Raw genomic sequence first — 22001 nt, forward strand, 5'->3', positions numbered from 1 at the left:
GACGGCCACTCCTAAGGAGAGTAGCAACAGTGCTGAACTTATAGACAATTTGTCTTACCGGGGACTGATGAACATCGAAGCTTTTAGAGATATTTTTGTAACCCTTTCCAGCTTTATGCAAGTCAACAATTCTTAATCTTAGGTCTTCTGAGATCTCTTTTGTTCGAGGCATAGTTCACATCAGGCAATGCTTCTTGTGAATAGCAAACTCAATTTTTGAGTGTTTTTTATAGGGCAGGGCAGCTCTAACCAACATCTCCAATCTCATCTCATTGATTGGACTCCAGGTTAGCTTACTCCTGATTCCAAATAGGAGTCTAGGGGTTCACATACATTTTCCAACCTACACTGTGAATGTTTAAATGATGTATTCAATATAGACACGAAAAATACAATAATTTGTGTGTTTGTAGTTGGCGCATGCTATGTTTGTCTATTTTTGTGACTTAGATGAAGATTAGATCAAATTTGCTGACCAATTTATGCTGAAATCCAGGTAATTCCAAAGGGTTCACATAATTTTCCTTGCCACTCTAGTAGATATAGAGGTATATTGAGCTTGTCTGCATTCCTGATTTCTATAACCGTTAGCTTGCCTGTGTAATATTGACATAAGTTCAGAAACACTTGTTTTTCAGACATGTTCCTGTTTTATATATTTCTGTGCTGAATAATGTACAGTTCATTACCTCTGTCAAATTACTATGTAGTTTAAAGTTGAGTTTATTTGTATTCGTTTTTGCAATAAAGATGATGCTACAATAATACACATTTACAATATGTCTATATCTAAAAATGTTCTTGGTAAAACTGTACACAGCTGTCCATAAATGGCGGTATACATTTTAAAACAGGAGGGAGTAGAGTTTGAGAGCTGGTCTCTCCACCGTTCTCTCTTCCGTAGTATCAAGACACGTGTACTAGTAGACGTCACACTCCCTGTACCTTGCCACTCAATGATGCCCAATGGCTCTTTTAAGAGACACTTAATTAATGAAAAATAAGCAAACACTGTGCGTGTGTGTCGGTGTGTGTGTCAGGAAAGGGAGGGGGATGTTAAAAACTGGTCAAAATATCCCCTCTGATACGCGAACCAAGGACCTTCAAATGCCAGAGCAGTGACGCTAGAAACCCTGCTATATACAGTGGGGCAAAAAAGTATTTAGTCAGCCACCAATTGTGCAAGTTCTCGGTGTGTCACAGCATCATCGGACTGAACTTGTTGTCATTGCAGGCAATCTCAACGCTGTGCGTTACAGGGAAGACATCTTCCTCCCTCATGTGGTACCATTCCCGCAGGCTCCTGACATGACCCTCCAGCACGACAATGCCACCAGCCATACTGCTCGTTCTGTGCGTGATTTCCTGCAAGACAGGAATGTCAGTGTTCTGCCATGGTCCGCGAAGAGCCCGGATCTCAATCCCATTGAGCACGTCTGGGACCTATTGGATAGGAGGGTGAGGGCTAGGACCATTCCCCCCAGAAATGTCCAGGAATTTGCAGGTGCCTTGGTGGAAGAGTGGGGTAACATCTCACAGCAAGAACTGGCAAATCTGGTGCAGTCCATGAGGAGTAGATGCACTGCAGCACTTAATGCAGCTGGTGGCCACACCAGATACTGACTGTTACTTTTGATTTTTGTTGGGAGTAGGTATTGTGTGTGAAGGTTAGTATGCATGATCTTTAACACAAGGGTGAAGAGTGGATGTAGTACCTTGTCAGAGTGTGTATTCATGGGGACAAAGTAGTAAAATGTTGCCTAATCACTGACTAGTGTATGTCCTACAGACTAATCCTGGTGCTGCTGCTTTAGAAGTACAGATCCTGTAGACCCATTGGATGAAATCTTTAATCCGGGAAAAAACTCAAGCTCAACATCATGACTCGGAAGAGGAAAAGACTGCATGGGGCTGGCCAGAGCCGAAATCTATGAGTCTATGGTCATGGAGCTCATGAACTTCTGCCAGACCAGCTGCCATTGCACAACACAAGACAAGGTTCACCAGCAGAAGAACATTCTGGAGTGTGCCTGGAACATTCAGCCAACACAACATCCACATTCAGTTAGACCAGTGCTTGACTTGGACTGAAGTAGGCGCCGGAAATGTTTTCAGGGAATTCAGTGTTCTGTGCCTAGCTTCTCCACACCGATAACCATCTCCAAATATAATCTGTAGGTCACCAAGCAGTATTGTCTGTAAGAGAATGACAAAACGCTATTAGACTTTAATGGCCAATCATTGTGTACTGTCTGTATTCCTACAGTAGCAGCATGATGCAGAATATTACAAATCTCACAGACACACAGGTAGACCAATATGAGTCATAAAGCCAAAGTCATTTCTTTACTCTTCGTCATCATCATCAAAACATTTATCCATTTTTGCTACTAATAAGATGCACTGAGGCTAGCTATGATAGCTAGCTTACAATAGCTAGGTAACGATAACATTAGGCTACGGGACATTTTGGGTATAGCAAACAAAGCTAGCTAGTTCAACTTGTAGTGGTACTAGCAAGCCCCGTTATGGCCGAATCAATCACAAAATTATACTGTACTGAACAACACTGCCTCATGTGAAAAGAGAGCTTATATTACTAGCTAGCTAGTAGCTACCAACAGCAAAACAACGTACTACCCCGCTGGTCTAGGCTGCCGCCGCCATTTGATCTTGGAGGTTCTGAAAAATGTCTCCAGCACACTTCTATCCATATGTGCGTCAAAACTTTGATGGTCTGTATCAGACACACAATCCATGGGGTCTGCAGTGACCATCTCCAGTATGAACCGTCCACAATCTAATTAGTTGCAGCACAGACATTTCTCTTCTGTCGGCGTGGCTGGACAGCACCCACATAGGCACCACTAGTCAAAGTCTGCCCGTGGCTCCCCATCGCTGCTTGCTGGCCTCGCAATTCTTGTCCTCGCTGTCTCAACTCCTCTTCACTGTATTCCGGCTCAAATTAATAGGGCAGTATGTCCCTATGTTAGTATGTAAAAGAACATAAAAAAAGCCAGAGAACATGAGTCAACCTAGATATCCTGCAATGTTGTGTCAGATAGGAACATCGTTGGGACAAGGCCAATGGCTCTATTGAACAAGGACAACCATATCTACTCACTGCTAGTGTGATTGTACAATCGGCGTAACACAAAGGCCACAATAATTGCTACAAAGCATGACTCTGTAAATTTTGGGATCAGACAGCAGGCTCAATCAAACAATGACGTCATTGGTTGACCTCTACCGTTGCGAATATTCAAAAATACCTCTATGCTGCATAATTATGTCAGGAACACCCTCTCATCACTTAAAATGATGTAGGGAGATAGTGGCTAGCAGTGAAGTTTCCCTTTAATTGAGGACCCAGGTGTGGAGGGACACAATCTTGTTGGATTGAGGTTCATGTTGTGTGTGTTCTTGCTGCCCATCCTGTACTGATCGTACATTAAGTAATTCCATGAGCACTCCAGGTTCATCAGCTTGTGGTGGCCCTTCAACAGCTCGGCTTGCTCTATCATTAATGGAGTGTCCTGCCACCAACTCAGGCACTGCACAGGAATGTAGGAGAAATATTACTACACAAATACTGTAGTGTCACATCAAATGCAATGCAAACCAACAGTAATAGTTCCCAATCACATGTAATGTTACAGCTGAATATACCTGAAAATATATTCTTCAGGTTCTCCACAGCTGAGGCTAGCTGACTGTGTTCAGTGGCGGTAGGTGCCGTTTTTTTTATGAGCATTGGCTTTACTTCTATTACAGAATATTGGATGACTGTTATTCATATTCCATTCACCCAGCTTAATGTAACATCGGTAGGTTTAGGCTACTATATGATACACAACTTTCCTTATACCCATCATAAGGTTGCTACAACCTACGAATTAAAGTTTACAACGTTGGTGCACAGGTCGAGAGAAACATTTGAGTAATCAAGGTTACAGACAGTGACACATTCAATACCGCCTTGCACACTGTTGTCTGCATCTGGTTACTCTAGGGTGTAATCATTAGTCCAAAACGAGAGTTTCTATTGGATAAATTTAGGTAGATCCATCCCTGTTGAGTTCCATTTGCTTCTGTTTAAGAAACAGCTGTCGGTGACCAGGCAAAAAAAAAACGTTCAAAGTCAAACCATGGAGCTGAAGGGTGGTACTAAAAATAACAAGAGAACTAATGTAAAATATACTGTGTCCGTAAAATATAACTTTTGTGAAACAGCACAGTTGAAAAATATTAGTATATTGATGTCATTGTATTCATGTTTATTATTATTTCCAGACCACATCTTGTATGGATAAAAGGACAGTTCATTGGATAATCACAGCTGAGTGACATGGCACAGAATTGCAAACATTGTTAATCTCCAATCAACATTAAATAACCCTAAACTGAGGAACTGTCTCTCTCACCATTTCTCTAATAAGAGCACAATCTCCATAACTTCACCTACTCAATCAGTGCATAAATTCCAGAGGCATCACCCTCTAATACAGTCATAATTACTCTAAGTCTATGGAAGGGGGTGACAACCATGAGCCTCTTAGGTTTTGTAATGAAGTTAATGTACACAGAGGAGGACGGAAACTATCTGTTCTCCAGCTACACCATTGTGCTACCCCAGAGAGTGCTGTTGAGGCTACTGTAGACCTTCATTGCAAAACAGTGTGTTTTAATTCATTATTTAGTGATGTGAATATATTTAGCATACATATATTCACTGAGGAGAATGGTCCTCACTTTCCTCCTCTGAGGAGCCACCGCTGATGTTGCGTCCCAGCATATTTTACATACTTCAGGTTCTCAATGGTGTTAATGTTTTGCCTCCAGTCATTGCTGACTTCTACCAGAAAGAAAGTTCTGGATGTCCATCACATCCCCCAGGGCATTTTGGAGCTGAAGGTGGCCTGACCGGACCCCGCTTAACTGGGAGTGGATTGCAGCCTGGAGTGGGGACAGACAATTGTAAATGATTTAGATATGGTTTTTAATTAATCAAAGAGCAGTACAGATTCACAGTTTGCAGCAAATGTCAAAGCTAAACAAATTATTTTCTAACTTCAGTCGTGTTTCTACTAAAACTCCAAATCTAACTGGGTGATCAATAAACCATGGGATTAATATCAGTTGCTAGGTCTTCGCAGGTGAATGATTAATATTCAAATGATTATGCTAGCTATCTATGGCTCCATACAGAATCAAGTTAGCTAGCTAGCTTAAAAATAGCTTGCAAAATAACTTTATCTAACTGATTTCGGGATCTACCATCATCCATCAATGAAAACCACACATTTTCATCTTGTTCTGTGGTTTGGTAACTTCCGGACTCTGGCTGGACTGAAGACAAGGCAAAGTTTGGAAAATGTCAAATTATGTCGCAACGGTGCCTTCAACCGCAAGTGGGGCGATGTAATTCCACTCCGTTGTGGACGTCCCCATTGAAATGCATGACATCCAGCACAGCGTAATGGAGTGCTTATGGGTAATGTGAACGAGGCTTAATGGTTACCTTATGGACGCTGTAGCCTCGTTTTACTCCAACGTGTAGAATTTGAGCTAGGTTTGGCCCAAAAATTGTCTGACAACCCTAAAGCCCCTCAAGTTTTCATTACCCATAAGCACTCTGTTACATTGCGCCAGATGTACTGCATTTCAATGGATGTCCACAACAGATTGGAAACACAACGCCCCCTTGCTGTTGACCGCTCCGTTGTTAGATGGACGCTGCATACTTAAAAAAAAAAAAAAAAAAACTTTGCATCGTCTTCAGAGGAAGATGAAAATATGTGGTTTTCGGTGGTGGCTTTATGGGATAGCTAGCAATTTATAAACAATAACCCATTCCTATAAGCGAGTACAATTTTAATAGTAATGTTAAATAATACACATTGACTGTTAAGCCAATTATATTATATTTGTTGCCTCCCGTTTAAGTTTATTGTGATGACGTTTGTTTTTGATGATAATTATTAGGTGGAGGTCACTAGCTACAATGGTATCTTCAACCTAGCCTAGCTTTTAGCTAGCTGCTCTGCAGTGCAATCTAGCTTGACTCGCTATAAAGTTAGAGAAACAAGTTGAATATTATTTTTTTTTTAAATAAACATATTTTATTATAACCAGAACCAATATATTTATCATGTCTTGAACGAAAAGGTAATATTTTACAATCTCCCAAAATAAATGTGATCAAGAGACAAGCTCTCCTCCATCTTGTGTTACAAACACTACACTTGTCCATTCAGTAGCGGGGCAAGAATTCATGAAGATCAGTTCGCGATGTAAATGGGGCATCATGCCAACACCTGTCAAAAATCCGGTATAGTAGCCTGTTTGATAGACTAGACGTAACATAGTAAACGCATATCCGGAACACTCAAATTAATATGATATACCTTTGGTTGGTTACATAAGACAGAAGGTTACTCAAGGTAAAAACCGAAGTAGGGTGGTTGGTCCAGTTGGATGGGTGGGCGTATAACGTTACATAGGAACATCTAGCAACCCCTAACCTAGCTAACATTAGCCACCCAGCTAACATTAGCCACAACAAATTGACATTCGTAACATATCATACGTTTAACAAATTCGTAACATTTTATACGAATTACAATTTGTAAAATATTGAACGAATTGCAATTCGTAATATATCATACAAAATGGATGATGGACATCCACAAATTCATACATACCATACAAAATGTAACATCATAAGTATCCTGGATTTACATTTTACTATGTTATGTCTACCCCAGAGACCGGGTTGACAAGAGGCAGGCAGTGGGTTGTGTACCTCCAATCAAGTTGATTTGCAAATTGCACGACTATAATACAGTCAGTGTTAAAAGACCAAAGCCCTTATTGCAAGGAATATGACCCTCTGACACTACCTTTACACTGGCGAAAAATCAACAAAATCCCTTTCACACCCCAGCTGTCAAGGTTCTTATATACAAGTGAATGCTATGAATTGTGTAGTGGCCCCAATTTGATGTGTGCTAAACAGTACTGTCCTCTAGTGCACATTTATATGAAGTACATGGATGACAAACCTGCCACTATAGAGTTGAGGGTGGGCAACATGTATTATATAGGCCATTACTGTCCTGATTCTCAACGTAATGACAACCATATAAACTTGTGAACAATTGGATATTTGTGCGTAGTCTGTTTCACTTCTGAGTAGATTGTTTGATGACGATATAAGCCACTGTAGCCAAAAGCATCAAGCTTGTTCAAACACTTTCATTCAGTTGTTGGATATGGTATTTGACGTTGCTGTAAAATTAACTTGGTGAAGTGAATGAATGTTCCAGTTACTGACCAGATATAGGCCAAAAAACAACAAAACAAACAGTATATTTCAGTTTCTTACTTCCTTCTTACTCAATTCAGAATGTTGCCTATACCAGATTTGTTTTGCTATACCACACCTTTATTATACCACACCTTTATTGTGCCACACCTTTATTATACAACATATTTATTATACAACATATTTATTAAGCCACACCTTTATTATATCACACCCTATGTGTGACGGTACACAGTTGGGATATGGGTTAGGTTGTACTCACAGTTGGGATATGGTTTGGGTTGTACTCACAGTTGGGAGATGGGTCAGGTTGTACTCACAGTTGGGATTTGGGTTGGGTTGTACTCACAGTTGGGATATGGGTTGGGTTGTACTCACAGTTGGGATATGGGTTAGGAGGGACTCACAGTTGGGAGATGGGTTGGGTTGTACTCACAGTTGGGATATGGGTTGGGTTGTACTCACAGTTGGGAGATGGGTTAGGAGGGACTCACAGTTGGGATATGGGTTGGGTTGTACTCGCAGTTGGGAAATGGGTTGGGTTGTACTCACAGTTGGGATATGGGTTGGGCTGTACTCACAGTTGGGATATGGGTTGGGTTGTACTCACAGTTGGGAGATGGGTTGGGTTGTACTCACAGTTGGGATATGGGTTGGGAGGGACTCAGTTGGGATATGTGTTGGGTTGTACTCACAGTTGGGATATGGGTTGGGAGGGACTCACAGTTGGGATATGTGTTGGGTTGTACTCGTAGTTGGGAGATGGGTTGGGTTGTGCTCACAGTTGGGATATGGGTTGGGCTGTACTCACAGTTGGGATATGTTACATCATATGAACCTTGATACACATGCGTTTTGAGATACATTTTTCCATCTCATGCATTTGCCCGTATAAGAAACTGATCACACAGTTGTTCATGGAAACCACAAGAGGAGATAAGACGAGACACAATAGTCTTGGGGGAATAAAATGGTAGAGAATGAATGAAGGACCGGAATGTACAGGTCACTCTGCCAAACCATGTCAGTTATTGGTTCCATCCATTACTAGCCTGCTGTTTTAAAGGCACAGTGCAGTCAAAAACATGATTTCCTATGTTTTATATACACTCAGTGGCCAGTTTATTAGGTACACCCATCTAGTACTGGGTCGGACCCCCTGTAGCCATGAAGGGATACACCTGGTCAGCAACAATGTTCAGATACGCTGTGGCGTTGAAACGTTGCTCAATTGGTATCAAGGGACCTAACGTGTGCCAGGAAAACATTCCCCACACCATTACACCACCACCACCAGCCTGTACCGTTGACACCAGGCAGGATGGACTCATGCTGCTTAGGCCAAATCCGGACTCTACCATCAGCATGACCCAACTGGAACCGGGATTCGTCGGACCAGGCAATGTTTTTACACTCCTCAGTTGTCCAGTGTCCGTGATTACATGCCCACTGCAGCCGCTTCTTCTTGTTTTCAGCTGATAGGAGTGGAACCTGGTGTGGTCTACTCCAATAACCCATCAGTGTCAAAGACCGACGAGTTGTGCTTTCCAAGGTGTCACTCAGCACACCACTGTTGTACGGAACTGTTATTTGCTTGTTTGTGGCCTGACTGTTAGCTTGCATGATTCTTGCCATTCAAATTCACCCTCTCTCATCAACACAAGCAGTTTTCACCCACAGGACTATGTTTGACTGGATATTTCTTGTTTGATATTGAGATAAAAAAAAAATATATAAATTACTTGTACCTACTTGGTAATACAGTACATATGGTTTGTATCTTAGCGATAACTCATGATGGAAAGTTATGAAAGTTATCATTGTAAGCGATGTAAACAATGTGCATGTAAAAACAATGTAAACATCTTCATAATTGAATCATGTAGTTTCGAATAGCAATGTATTACAATTGTTTTTTATGCAATTTTTTAATAATCTTTCATTTGATGTAATGCTTCATAATCTCTTAATTATCGAATGACTTATATATTATCTAATGACTAATATATACTGAATAAAGATATAAATGCAACATGTCAAGTGTTGGTCCCATGTTTCATGAACTGATATAAAAGACCCCAGACATTTTCCAAAGGCACAAAAAGCTTATTTCTCCAAAATGGTGCACACAAATTTGTTTACATCCCTGTTAGTGAGCATTTCTCATTTGCCAGATAATCCATCCACCTGACAGGTGTGACAAATCAAGAATCTGATTAAACAGCATAATCATTACACAGATTAAGGCCTAAGGAATGTATTTCAATTGACAGATTACCTTATATGAACTGTAACTCAGTAAACTCTGAAATTGTTGCATGCTGAATTTATATTTTGTTTTTTTTATTTATTTATTTTTATTTCACCTTTATTTAACCAGGTAGGCAAGTTGAGAACAAGTTCTCATTTACAATTGCGACCTGGCCAAGATAAAGCAAAGCAGTTCGACACATACAACGACACAGAGTTACACATGGAGTAAAACAGACATACAGTCAATAGTACAGTATAAACAAGTCTATATACAATCTGAGCAAATGAGGTGAAATAAGGGAGGTAAAGGCAAAAAAAGGCCATGGTGGCAAAGTAAATACAATATAGCAAGTAAAACACTGGAATGGTAGATTTGCAATGGAAGAATGTGCAAAGTAGAAATAAAAATAATGGGGTGCAAAGGAGCAAAATAAATAAATTAATTAAATACAGTAGGGAAAGAGGTAGTTGTTTGGGCTAAATTATAGGTGGGCTATGTACAGGTGCAGTAATCTGTGAGCTGCTCTGACAGTTGGTGCTTAAAGCTAGTGAGGGAGATAAGTGTTTCCAGTTTCAGAGATTTTTGTATTTGATTTTTGGTTCAGTGTATGTGTGCTTAGATAGGCCTATGCAATTTATATGCTCATGGATTCTAGTTTGCATTGACCTCTATGTTGGTGCAATTAAACATTCAAGGCTTCTTGTTTGTTGTTCTACACAATCTATACCCACCTTTAATTCATGTGTCTTCATCCACAAAGGAGAAAAGCATATGTACAATAAGTCATTATTATTACTACACCCAATACAGTTTGCATTGGCTTCTATGTGGGTGCAATTCAACTTGACCTTGAACTTTGGTCATACAGAAGAAATCTGAATTATATCTCTTCCTTGTACATCATTGCAGGCTCAGTCACGTTTTTTGCTGACAACAAACTGAACAAGTCAGTGTAAACTATTTTTCTCCCTCAATGAAGTTTAGGCTTCACTCAAGATGTAGGGTGTACATTTAAATTGTGATAACGATTGTCAACATACTGAATTCTATATTGCATTGTATTCTTCAGAAATGTTCATCCACAACCAATAGCCATTCCCAAGACCGCTCTCTGCTCTGTCTCCTCAGTTGAAAGGGTCACTGGGAATAGTCGCCACCATAACTGCTCTTACTGGCATTATTCTCCATTCTTTAGATGGTGCTTGGATCATGTTGAATTTCAACTGGGACTATCCATACTACTATGTCTATCAACAGGATTGGGTATGCCCAAATTATTATTCCTTTTGTACTTTTGTTGGTCAGGAGATGTTTGTAAATTGGTAAAGGGGTATTTATTACCTAGAATCTTGTTACTGTTGTAACATTTAATGTTTATTATAGAGGAGGTCACTGGAGTTTAAACTGTCATCTGTGTCTCATCGTTTGCCTGCAATGTTGTCTGCTGCTATTCCACCCCTGAGGTGAGTGTTACTATAATGTAAAACATCATAAACATTCAACTAAATTCGAGCATTTATCATATGTAATATTGCAACTGAGTGCACTGAGCATCCATGATACCTCAAATAGCAGGAGTACAATTGTGCTGTAGAAAAGATTACTTTAATCCATCCGTTTACACTTTCAGGAAGTCTTCTTCATTGGGAATCAAATACCTCATGGCAGCATTGTGATCCCAAGCAACGCACCTTTCCCTCCACAGAACAACTATGAGGTCAAATCAAATCTTATTGTCACATGCTTTATAAACAACAGGTATAGACTAACAGTGAAATGCCCTTTCCAACAATGCAGAGTTAAAGATCAAAATAAAATAAAATAAAAATCTAAGTAGTGACAAAAGGAATAAAACACAATGAATAACAAATAATAATGAGTAAAAATAACATGGCTATTTACAGGGAGTACCAGTACAGAATCGATGTGCTGTGCTACAAGGTAATTGAGGTAGCTATGTACAGTTGAAGTCGGAAGTTTACATGCACTTAGGTTGAAGTCATTAAAACTAGTTTTTCAACCACTCCACAAATTTCTTGTTAACAAACTATAGTTTTGGCAAGTTGGTTAGGACATCTACCTTGTACATGACATTTTTCCAACAATTGTTTACAGATAGATTATTTCACTTATAATTCACTGTATCACAATTCCAGTGGGTCAGAAGTTTAGATACACTAAGTTGACTGTGCCTTTTAACAGTTTGGAAAATTCCAGAAGATGTCATGGATTTTGAAGCTTCTGATAGGCTAATTGACATCATTTGAGTCAATTGGAGGTGTACCTGTGGATGTATTTCAAGACCTACTTTCAAACTCAGTGCCTCTTTGCTTGACATTGTGGGAAAATCAAAAGAAATCAGCCAAGACCTCAGAAAAAAATTGTAGACCCCGACAAGTCTGGTTCATCCTTGGGAACAATTTCCAAACGCCTGAAGGTACCACGTTCATCTGTACAAACAATAATACGCAAGTATAAACACCATGGGACCACGCAGCCGTTATACCACTCAGGAAGGAGATGCGTTCTGTCTCCTAGAGATGAAAGTACTTTGGTGCGAAAAGTGCAAATCAATCCCAGAACAACAGCAAAGGACATCAGACCTTGCTGGAGGAAAACAGGTACACAAGTATCCACATTCACAATAAAACGAGTCCTATATCGACATAAACTGGAAGGCCGCTCAGCAAGGAAGAAGCCACTGCTCCAAAACCGCCATAAACAAATATCGTACTTTTTGGAGAAATGTCCTCTGGTCTGATGAAACAAAAATAGAACTGTTTGGCCATAATGACCATCGTTATGTTTGGGGGTGGCAGCATGGGGGTGGCAGCATCATGTTGTGGGGGTGGCAGCATCATGTTGTGGGGGTGCTTTGTTGCAGGAGGGGCTGGTGCACTTCACAAAATAGATGGCATCATGAGGTAGGAAAATTCTGTGGATATATTGAAGCAACATCTCAAGACATCAGTCAGGAAGTTAAAGCTTGGTCGCAAATGGGTCTTCCAAATGGACAATGACCCCAAGCATACTTCCAAAGTTGTGACAAAATGGCTTAAAGACAACAAAGTCAAGGTATTGGAGTGGCCATCACAAAGCACTGACCTCAATCCTATAGAAAATGTGTGGGCGGAACTGAAAAAGCGTGTGCGAGCAAGGAGGCCTACAAACTTACTCAGTTACACCAGCTCTGTCAGGAGGAATGGGCCAGAATTCACCCAACTTATTGTGGGAAGCTTGTGGAGGGCACCCAAAACGTTTGACCCAAGTTAAACAATTTAAAGGCAATGCTACCAAATACTAATTGAGTGTATGTAAACTTTATTTTTTTTTTACATTTTACCCCCCTTTTCGTGGTATCCAATTGTTGGTAATTACTATCTTGTCTCTTTGTGGTATGAACTCATTGGTGAGACCCGGGTCCATGCAGATTCACAGGCTATACGACATTCAGAACGAGATTGGTAGAGGCAACTGGTTAATTAGCGGCTGTTGTAAAATCGATATTCTGATATTCTTTGAGTTAATTTGGGAAATAGAAACTCAATAAAAACAAGTTTTCCAATGGTGCCCCAGATTAATGAGTTAATAATTGCTTGATTCAGTTAATCACGCAATTAGAAACTTTAATCATTCGATGAACAACAGTCGTCACATTAACTAATACAACGTCACGACAACACCATATGTGAATTGATCGCCCCCATCCATCTTCAGAGTTCGTACTGTTAGGTGACCTAAACTTGGACTTGCTTAAAACCGCATAATGGGTCCACGGTCAAACGATCACCCCTCATCACTGTCAAACGCTCCCTTAAACACTTCAGCAAGCAAGCTTTTCTAACCGATCTGGCCCAGGTATCCTGGAAGGATATCGACCTCATCCCGTCAGTAGAGGATGCCTGGTTGCTTTTCAAAAGTGCTTTCCTCTCCATCTTAAATAAGCATGCCCCATTCAAAAAATGTAGAACTAAGAACAGATATAGCCCTTGGTTCACCCCAGACTTGACTGCCCTTGACCAGCACAAAAACATCCTGTGGTGTTCTGCATTAGCATCGAATAGCCCCTGTGATATGCAACTCTTCAGGGAAGTCAGGAACCAATATACTCAGTCAGTTAGGAAAGCTAAGGCTAACTTTTTCAAACAGAAATTTGCTTCTAATTTCAAAAAGTTTTGGGACACTGTAAAGTCCATGGAGAATATGAGCACCTCCTCCCAGCTGCCCACTGCACTGAGGAAAGGAAACACTGTCACCATCGATAAATCTACAATAATTGATCATTTCAATAAGCATTTTTCCTCAGCTGGCTACCCCTACCAACGCCTCAGCAACCCCTGCAGCAACTTGACCAATCCCCCCTGCTTCTCCTTCACCCAAATCCAAACCTGGTGTTCTGAAAGAGCGGCAAAATCTGGATCCATACAAATCAGCTGGACTAGACAATCTGGACCCTCTCTTTAGTATCTGCCAAAATTGTTGCAACTCCTATTACTAGCCTATTCAACCTCTCTTTCGTATTGTCTGAGATACCCAAAGATTGGAAAGCTGCCACAGTCATCCCCCTCTTCAAAGGGGGAGACAAATTAGACCCAAACTGTTATAGACCTATATATCATCCTGCCCTGCCTTTCTGCCCTGCCTTTCTAAAATCTTCGACAGCCAAGTTGATAAACAGATCACTGACCATTTCGAATCCCATCATACCTTCTCCACTATGCAATCTGGTTTCCGAGCTGGTCATGGGTGCACCTCAACCACGCTCAAGGTTCTAAACGATATCATAACCGCCATCGATAAAATACAGTACTGTGCAGCCGTCTTCATCGACCTGGCCAAGGCTTTCGACTCTGTCAGTCACCGCATTCTTATCGGCAGACTCAATAGCCTTGGCTTCTCAAATGACTGCCTCACCTGGTTCACCAACTACTTCTCAGATAGAGTTCCGTGTGTCATATCGAGGGCCTGTTGTCCGTACCTCTGGCAGTCTCTATGGGGGTGCCACAGGGTTCAATTCTCCGGCCGACTCTTTTCTCTGTATATATCAATGATGTCGCTCTTGCTGCAGGTGATTCTCTGATCCACCTCTACTCAGACGACACCATTCTGTATACATCTGGCCCTTCTTTGGACACTGTGTTAACAAACCTCCAAAAGAGCTTCAACGCCATACAACACTCCTTCCGTGGCCTCCAACTGCTTTCTAATGCTAGTAAAACTAAGTGCATGCTCTTCAACTGATTGCTGCCCGCACCCTCCCGCTCGACTAGCATCACTACTCTGGACGGTTCTGACCTAGAATATGTATACACTCATGCCGACAAACATACCCTCGTAAAACTGACTATCCTACAGATCCTTGACTTCAGCGATATCATTTTCAAAATAGTCCCCAACACTCTACTCAGCAAATTGGATGTAGTCTATCACAGTGCCATCTGTTTTATCACCAAAGCCCCAGATACTACCCACCACTGCGACCTCTATGCTCTCATTGGCTGGCCCTTTCTACATATCTGTCGCTAAACCCACTGGCTCCAGGTCATTGCTAGGTAAAGCCCCGCCTTATCTCAGCTCACTGGTCACCATAGCAACACCCACCTGTAGCACACGCTCCAGCAGGTATATTGCACTGGTCATCCCCAAAGCCAACACTTCCTTTGGCCGCCTTTCCTTACAGTTCTCTGCTACCAATGACTGGAACGAATTGCAAAAATCTCTGAAGCTGGAGTCGTATATCTCACTCTCTAACTTTAAGTATCAGCTGTCAGAGCAACTTACCGATCACTGTCCCTGTACACAGCCAATCTGTAAATAGCACACCCAACTTCCTCATCCCCATATTATTACTTACCCTCTTGCTCTTTTGCACCCCAGTATCTGTACTTGCACATCATCATCTGCACATCTATCACTCCAGTATTAATGCTAAATTGTAATGATTTTCGCCTCTATGGCTTATTCATTGCCTACCTCCCTACTCTTCTGCATTTGCACACAGACATTTATATTTTTATTTTCTTTTGTGTTATTGACTGTACGTTTGTTTATGTGTAACTCTGTGTTGTTGTTTTAATCGCACTGCTATGCTTTATCTTGGCCAGGTCGCAGTTGTAAATAAGAACTTGTTCTCAACTGCCCTTCCTGGTTAAATAAAGGTGAAATAAATAAAAACATCCCATGGAAACATGAACTCATTAATTTTCCCCAAGCTATTCTCTCTCGGAGTCGCACGATGCTAGGCTAACCTCAAGGCTGTCAAATACCTCTACGATGAGACGGTAGCTTCAGCCTTTACTAAGTCTTTCTTTACAAAATGATAACTCTCTTGTAAAATAAAATCGGTATTTCCCTTCAAAACTCAGTAGGTAAGGGTTTTGTTCTATTTTTATCATCTTTTTTTATCATTTTCCTTCACCAGTCATAATATAATGTCCATCCTTTTCCCAACATCTCTCTCCCTCTCTTTTTTCCCAGGCCTTCCGTTAACCAGGTCAACTTTCCCATTGGCCACAGCTTAACAAGCAACCTTATTGGTCAAAACTTAAACTTGAAAGTAAACCAACCTATTCACTTGTACATTACCAATGAATTATAACAAGTAAACTCAATACTTGGTTTTACCAAGGGTATTGCATCCTTTTTTTGTGTGATGTGGACACTGAGGAACTTGAAGCTCTCGACCCGCTCCACTACAGCCCCATCGATGTGGATGGTATGACATCTTTGGCAGTTGAATTTCAGGGTCAATGTGAAATTGGTTGAAAACAACTGTCTGAAACTAAGAGACTCTGCACTGATAAAAAAATATATATACTCTGCAATTTTGCCACGCCCTATAAACCCACTACTCCATTTTAATGGAATATCCCTCTAAATACTGTGGCTTGTATCTTTTGTTTGTTAACATGTACAGTGTATTCGGAAAGTATTCAGACCCCTTGACTTTTTCCACATTCTGTCACATTACAGCCTTATTCTAAAATGGATTAAATTAAAATTGTCCTCATCAATCTACACACAGTACCCCACAATGACAAAGCAAAAACTGGTTTTTCTAAGATTTTTGCTAATTTATAAAAAATAAAAAATAAACTGAAATACCTTATTTCCATAAGTATTCAGACACTTTCCTATGAGACTCGAAATTGAGCTCAGGTGCATCCTGTTTCCATTGATCATCCTTGAGATGTTTCTAAAACTTGATTGGGGTCCACGTGTGGTGATTTAGAAAGGCACACACCTGTCTATATAAGGTCCCACAGTTGACAGTGCATGTCAGAGAAAATCCAAGCCATGAGGTCAAAGGAATTGGCTGTAGAGCTCTGAGACAGGATTGAGTCGAGGCACAGATCTAGGGAAGGGTACTAAAACATTTCTGCAGCATTGAAGGTCTCCAAAAACACAGTGGCTTCCATCTTTCTTAAATGGAAGAGGTTTGGAACCATCAAGACTCTTCCTAGACCTGGCCGCCCATCAAACTGAGCAATCGGGGGAGAAGGGACTTAGTCAGGGAGGTGGCAGAGTTCCTCTGTGGAGATGGGAGAACCTTCCAGAAGGACAACCATCTCTGCAGCACTCCACCAATCAGGCCTTTATGGTAGAGTGGCCAGACGGAAGCCGCTCCTCAGTAAAAGGCACATGACAGCCCACATGACTCTCAGTCCATGAGAAACAAGATTCTCTGGTCTGATGAAACCAAGATTGAACTATTTGGCCTGAATGCCAACCATCACGTCTGAAGGAAACCTGGCACCATCCCTACGGTGAAGCATGGTAATGGCAGCATCATGTTGTGGGAATGTTTTTCAGCAGCAGGAACTGGGGGGACTAGTCAAGATCGAGGGAAAGATGAACGGAGAAAAGTACAGAGAGCTCCTTGATGAAAACCTGCTCCAGAGCACTCAGGACCACAGACTGGGGCGAGGGTTCACCTTCCAACAGGACAATGACTCTAAGCACACAGCCAAGACAATGCAGGAGAGGCTCCGAGACAAGTCTCAATGTTCTTGAGTGGCCCAGCCAGAGCCCGGACTTGAACCTGATCGAACGTCTCTGGAGAGACCTGAAAATAGCTGTGCAGCGACGCACCCCATCCAACCTGACAGAGTTTGAGGATCTGCAGAGAAGAATGGTGTGCCAAGCTTGTAGTCAAATACAGGTGTGCCAAGCTTGTAGCATCATACCCAAGAACACTCAAGTCTGTAATCGCTGCCAAAGGTGCTTCAGAAAAGTACTGAGTAAAGGGTCTGAATACTTACACTACCGTTCAAAAGTTTGGGGTCACTTAGAAATGTCCTTGTTTTCCATGAAAACATACATGACATGAGTTGCAAAATGAATAGGAAATATAGTCAAGACGTTGACAAGGTTATAAATAATGATTTCTTATTGAAATTACAATTGTGTCCTTCAAACTTTGCTTTTGTCAAATAATCCTCCTTTTGCAGCAATTACAGCCTTGCCGACCTTTGGCATTCTAGTTGTCAATTTGTTGAGGTAATCTGAAGAGATTTCACCCATGCTTCATGAAGCACCTCCCACAAACTGGATTGGCTTGGTGGGCACTTCTTAAGTACCATACGGTCAAGCTGCTCCCACAACAGCTCAATAGGGTTGAGATCCGGTGACTGTTCTGTCCACTCCATTATAGAACAGAATACCAGCTGACCACTTCTTCCCTAAATAGTTATTGCATAGTCTGGAGCTGTGCTTAGGGTCATTGTCCTGTTGTAGGAGGAAATTGGCTCCAATTAAGCGCCATCCACAGGGTATGGCATGACTTTGCAAAATGGAGTGATAGAATTCCTTCTTAAAGATCCCTTTTACCCTGAACAAATCTCCCACTTTACCACCATCAAAGCACCCCCAGACCATCACATTGCCTCCACCAGGCTTGACAGATGGCGTCAAGCACTCCTTCAGCATCTTTTTTATTTTTATCTGCTTCTCACAAATGTTCTTCTTTGTGATCCGAACACCTCAAACTTAGATTTGTCTGTCCATAACACTTCTTTCCAATCTTCCTCTCTCCAGTGTTTATGTTTTTTTGCCCATCTTAATCTTTTTTTTTTTATTGGCCAGTCTGATATTTTTCTTTGCAAATGTGCCTAGAAGGCCAGCCTCCCGGAGTCCTCTTTACTGTTGACGTTGAGACTGGTGTTTTGCGGGTAGTATTTAATGAAGCTGTCAGTTGAGGTCTTGTGAGGCATCTGTTTCTCAAACTAGATGCTAATGTCCTCTTGCTCAGTTGTGCACCGGAGCCTCCCACTCCTCTTTCTATTCTGGCTATAGACAGTTTGCGCTGTTCTGTGAAGGGAGTAGTACACAACGCTGTACGAGATCTTCAGTTTCTTGGCAATTTCTTACATGGAATCGCCTTTATTTCTCAGAACAATAGACTGACGAGTTTCGGAAGAAAGTACTTTGTTTCTGGCCATTATGAGCCTGTAATCGAACCCACAAATGCTGATGCTCCAGATACTCAACTAGTCTGAAAAAAAGCCAGTTTTTATTGCTTCTTTAATCAGTACAGCAGTTTTCAGCTGTGCTAACATAATTGCAAAAGAGTTTTCTAATGATCAATTAGCCTTTTAAAATGATAAACTTGGATTAGCTAACACAACGTGCCATTGGAACACAGGAGTGATGTATGGGCCTCTGTACGCCTATGTAGATTTTCCATAAATAATCTGCCGTTTCCAGCTACAATACATTCACAACATTAACAATGTCTACACTGTATTTCTGATCAATTTTATGTTATTTTAATGGACAAAAAATGTGCTTTTCTTTCATTAACAAGGACATTTCTAAGTGACCCCAAACTTTTGAACGATGGTGTACGTAATATTTCAATGTATTATTTTTTATTTATTTGCAAAAATGTCTAAAAACCTATTTTTGCTTTATCAGGTATTGTGGTAGATTGATGAGGGGGAAAAAACGATTTAATACATTGTAGAATAAGTCTGTAATGTAACAAAATGTGGAAAAAGTCAAGGGGTCTGAATACTTTCCCAAAGCACTGTATGTTCTAGTCAAAGTAATAAATCTCCTATGATGTCCTGTGTTGTTTCTGCAGACGGAACTACCCAAAGGGTCCAGAGGGAGCAGGTATGGGTACTGGGGTTCAACAGAAACACCTGCCCCTGCAATACACTGCAGTCATCCCCTGAAAAATGGACCTCCGTAAATTATTTTTCTTGTTGAAATGATTTTATCTATGTTTCCGTTGAAAGCCGGGGCAATTGGCTAGCACATCACTGTGACCACACAATTATATTGATAGTGTCTAGTATCGTCCACAGCTTCTCTAATTATGTTAACTAGAAATATGGTTAATAATATCATAGCATTATTTTTAAATGTATTTGTAATTGATTTATATTTGTTCTATAACTGTCAGAATTGTGTGAAAATATTACATTTATCAAAGAAAAGGAACCAGTTTAGTCATGTTAGTTTTGTCAATTATTGTTATAAGACTAAATACTTTGTTGAAAGTTGATTTGGCATCACTTTTTAGAATTGAATATTAAACCACAACACAAATGAATGTGGTTGAATGTCCTGAAAAGGAGCCTTACTTCAATGTCCACACAATAACATTTCCAGAGGAAATACTCAGGAGTTCTGGAGTCACTGAAGGGGCTGAAAACATTGTTATAAGGAGAGATCTTTGATGCAATTTCTCTTTAGGTTGAGAGGTGGATGGAATATATAGCAGCCTGTCCTGGAGAGTTTTATGATATCATTTGGGTTTTCTTTTACATTTCTTTTTAAGGTTTGTATAATTCTTGTTTACAGACAAGTGATGTAGATCATGTCGACCATAATGACGGGATGTGACTAGAAGGAGTACAGCTATGACCCGTAGTGACATTTTAATAGCAGGTTAGGAGAGCAAAAACCCTAACCCTTTTCCTAACCTTAACTTAAGTCTCCTAACCTGCCACAATCATTTTCCTAACCTGCTACTAAAGTCTCTTCTGGTCATAGATGTACTTCTTTTAGTCAGAACCATAATGACCCTGACACACAGGCAAGGGGAGGTGTGTCTGTGTCACACACGACCACAGCACAAAAAAACACTTTATTCCACTTATTTATTGAAATATCTATGAGTGTATTCTTTCAGATGTTTTATGTTTCCATTACATAAAAGGTCCACATAGACCATATCATCATTTGACCACATCAAATACTTGAAAACATCGCTTAAACTTTATTGACAGAATATGATGCAAGCCATTGGAGTCATATTGTGACAGTATTGCGTTGTGTTGTTGAGAGTATTCCAAGTTCTGTTTGACACAACATCTAGTACTCCTTCATCTTTTAAAACGTGTATTTGAAGACTCGCTTCATGACCATGGCTAGGTTAGCACATAGCTTATCCATTAGGACTGTATTTTAAACACACAGCGGGTAGTTCATCTCATGAGTCTCTTTCTTACTTATATGTGGACCATGCACTGCCTTTCCCTGGAAAATATATACTAGGAGAAAAAAAAAGATAATGAAATGTCCCATTCCAGTTGTCTGATCTACGCCAAGCCTTACAATAATTTTTACGAGGATACATTTTTAAAAGTGTACGATAATGATAATAATATGAACTAATCGCTAACTGAACATCAATGCTGCTGAAAGTAAAGCATGTAATAACAGCGGAGCACTTCATACAATGTATAGACAAAGTGGTCCTGGGATAGATCAAACAACTCTTCATAAAAGATGATCCTACTGCCTCTAAGTACTAGAAAACAAGATATAGAAAGTTGAGAATGCTTTTGATAGTAAATAGAAAAACCCCACACATTTTTGCACATTTGTGGCACAGGAATGATCAATAAACAAAATGACAAGCTTCACAATATCCATGGCTTTTTGTTAGTTTTTCTATACAATGTATACCCAACTTGAATTCAATGTGTCTTATTCCACAAAGGAGGAACGCTTATGTACAATAAATAGATCATTATTATAACTACAGCCGTTCGAGATAATATTACCTGACAATTTCAATTTCTTTAGTTAATTATATTTCTTGATTTTTCCTTTTCCCCATTTTTTTGTAAAAAATTGACAGAAATGAAATTGAAAGACAGATCAGCAAAGTGTAGTTTTTTTAAATGTTTGAAACCTTACAAAAATTACATTTGAAAATTATATTTTTCCTGTTTTTCTTTAGTTTCTTTAAAACAAACATTTTGAAATGGTGCATCTGGCATAGTTTGAGAAAGCGAGAAAGATTGATGATGAAGTCTATAACGCATACATACAACAAAAGAGGACAAAGAAAACTATCAAAAACAGTGAGTGTCACTATTGACACTATTGTTCATCCCAAACAATGATCTAGCTGTGGAGTGTTCTGTGTTATTGGACTACGGCAAACCCTGGGTCGTGTTCATT

At 40.3% G+C, this 22001-nt stretch overlaps 1 long non-coding RNA gene across 3 annotated transcripts; it reads right to left on the reverse strand.

Moving 5' to 3' along the window:
* Positions 1 to 1632: 1632 nt before the first annotated feature.
* On the reverse strand, positions 1633 to 5700 carry LOC118946634. 3 transcript variants are annotated; one of them, XR_005041510.1, is made up of 4 exons: positions 5278 to 5700; positions 4753 to 4956; positions 3451 to 3554; positions 1633 to 2196 (listed from the first exon to the last, which is right to left on the reverse strand). It is a non-coding gene; the product is annotated as an uncharacterized LOC118946634 (long non-coding RNA). The 3 variants fall into 3 exon arrangements; XR_005041504.1 differs by lacking the exon at positions 3451 to 3554 and having other exon boundaries at positions 5278 to 5693; XR_005041498.1 differs by lacking the exon at positions 1633 to 2196 and having other exon boundaries at positions 2206 to 3554; positions 5278 to 5694.
* Between the last annotated feature and the right edge of the window lie 16301 nt (positions 5701 to 22001).

The sequence above is a fragment of the Oncorhynchus mykiss genome, chromosome 3, assembly GCF_013265735.2.
Source record: "Oncorhynchus mykiss isolate Arlee chromosome 3, USDA_OmykA_1.1, whole genome shotgun sequence".
NCBI classification, from domain to species: Eukaryota; Metazoa; Chordata; class Actinopteri; order Salmoniformes; family Salmonidae; genus Oncorhynchus; species Oncorhynchus mykiss.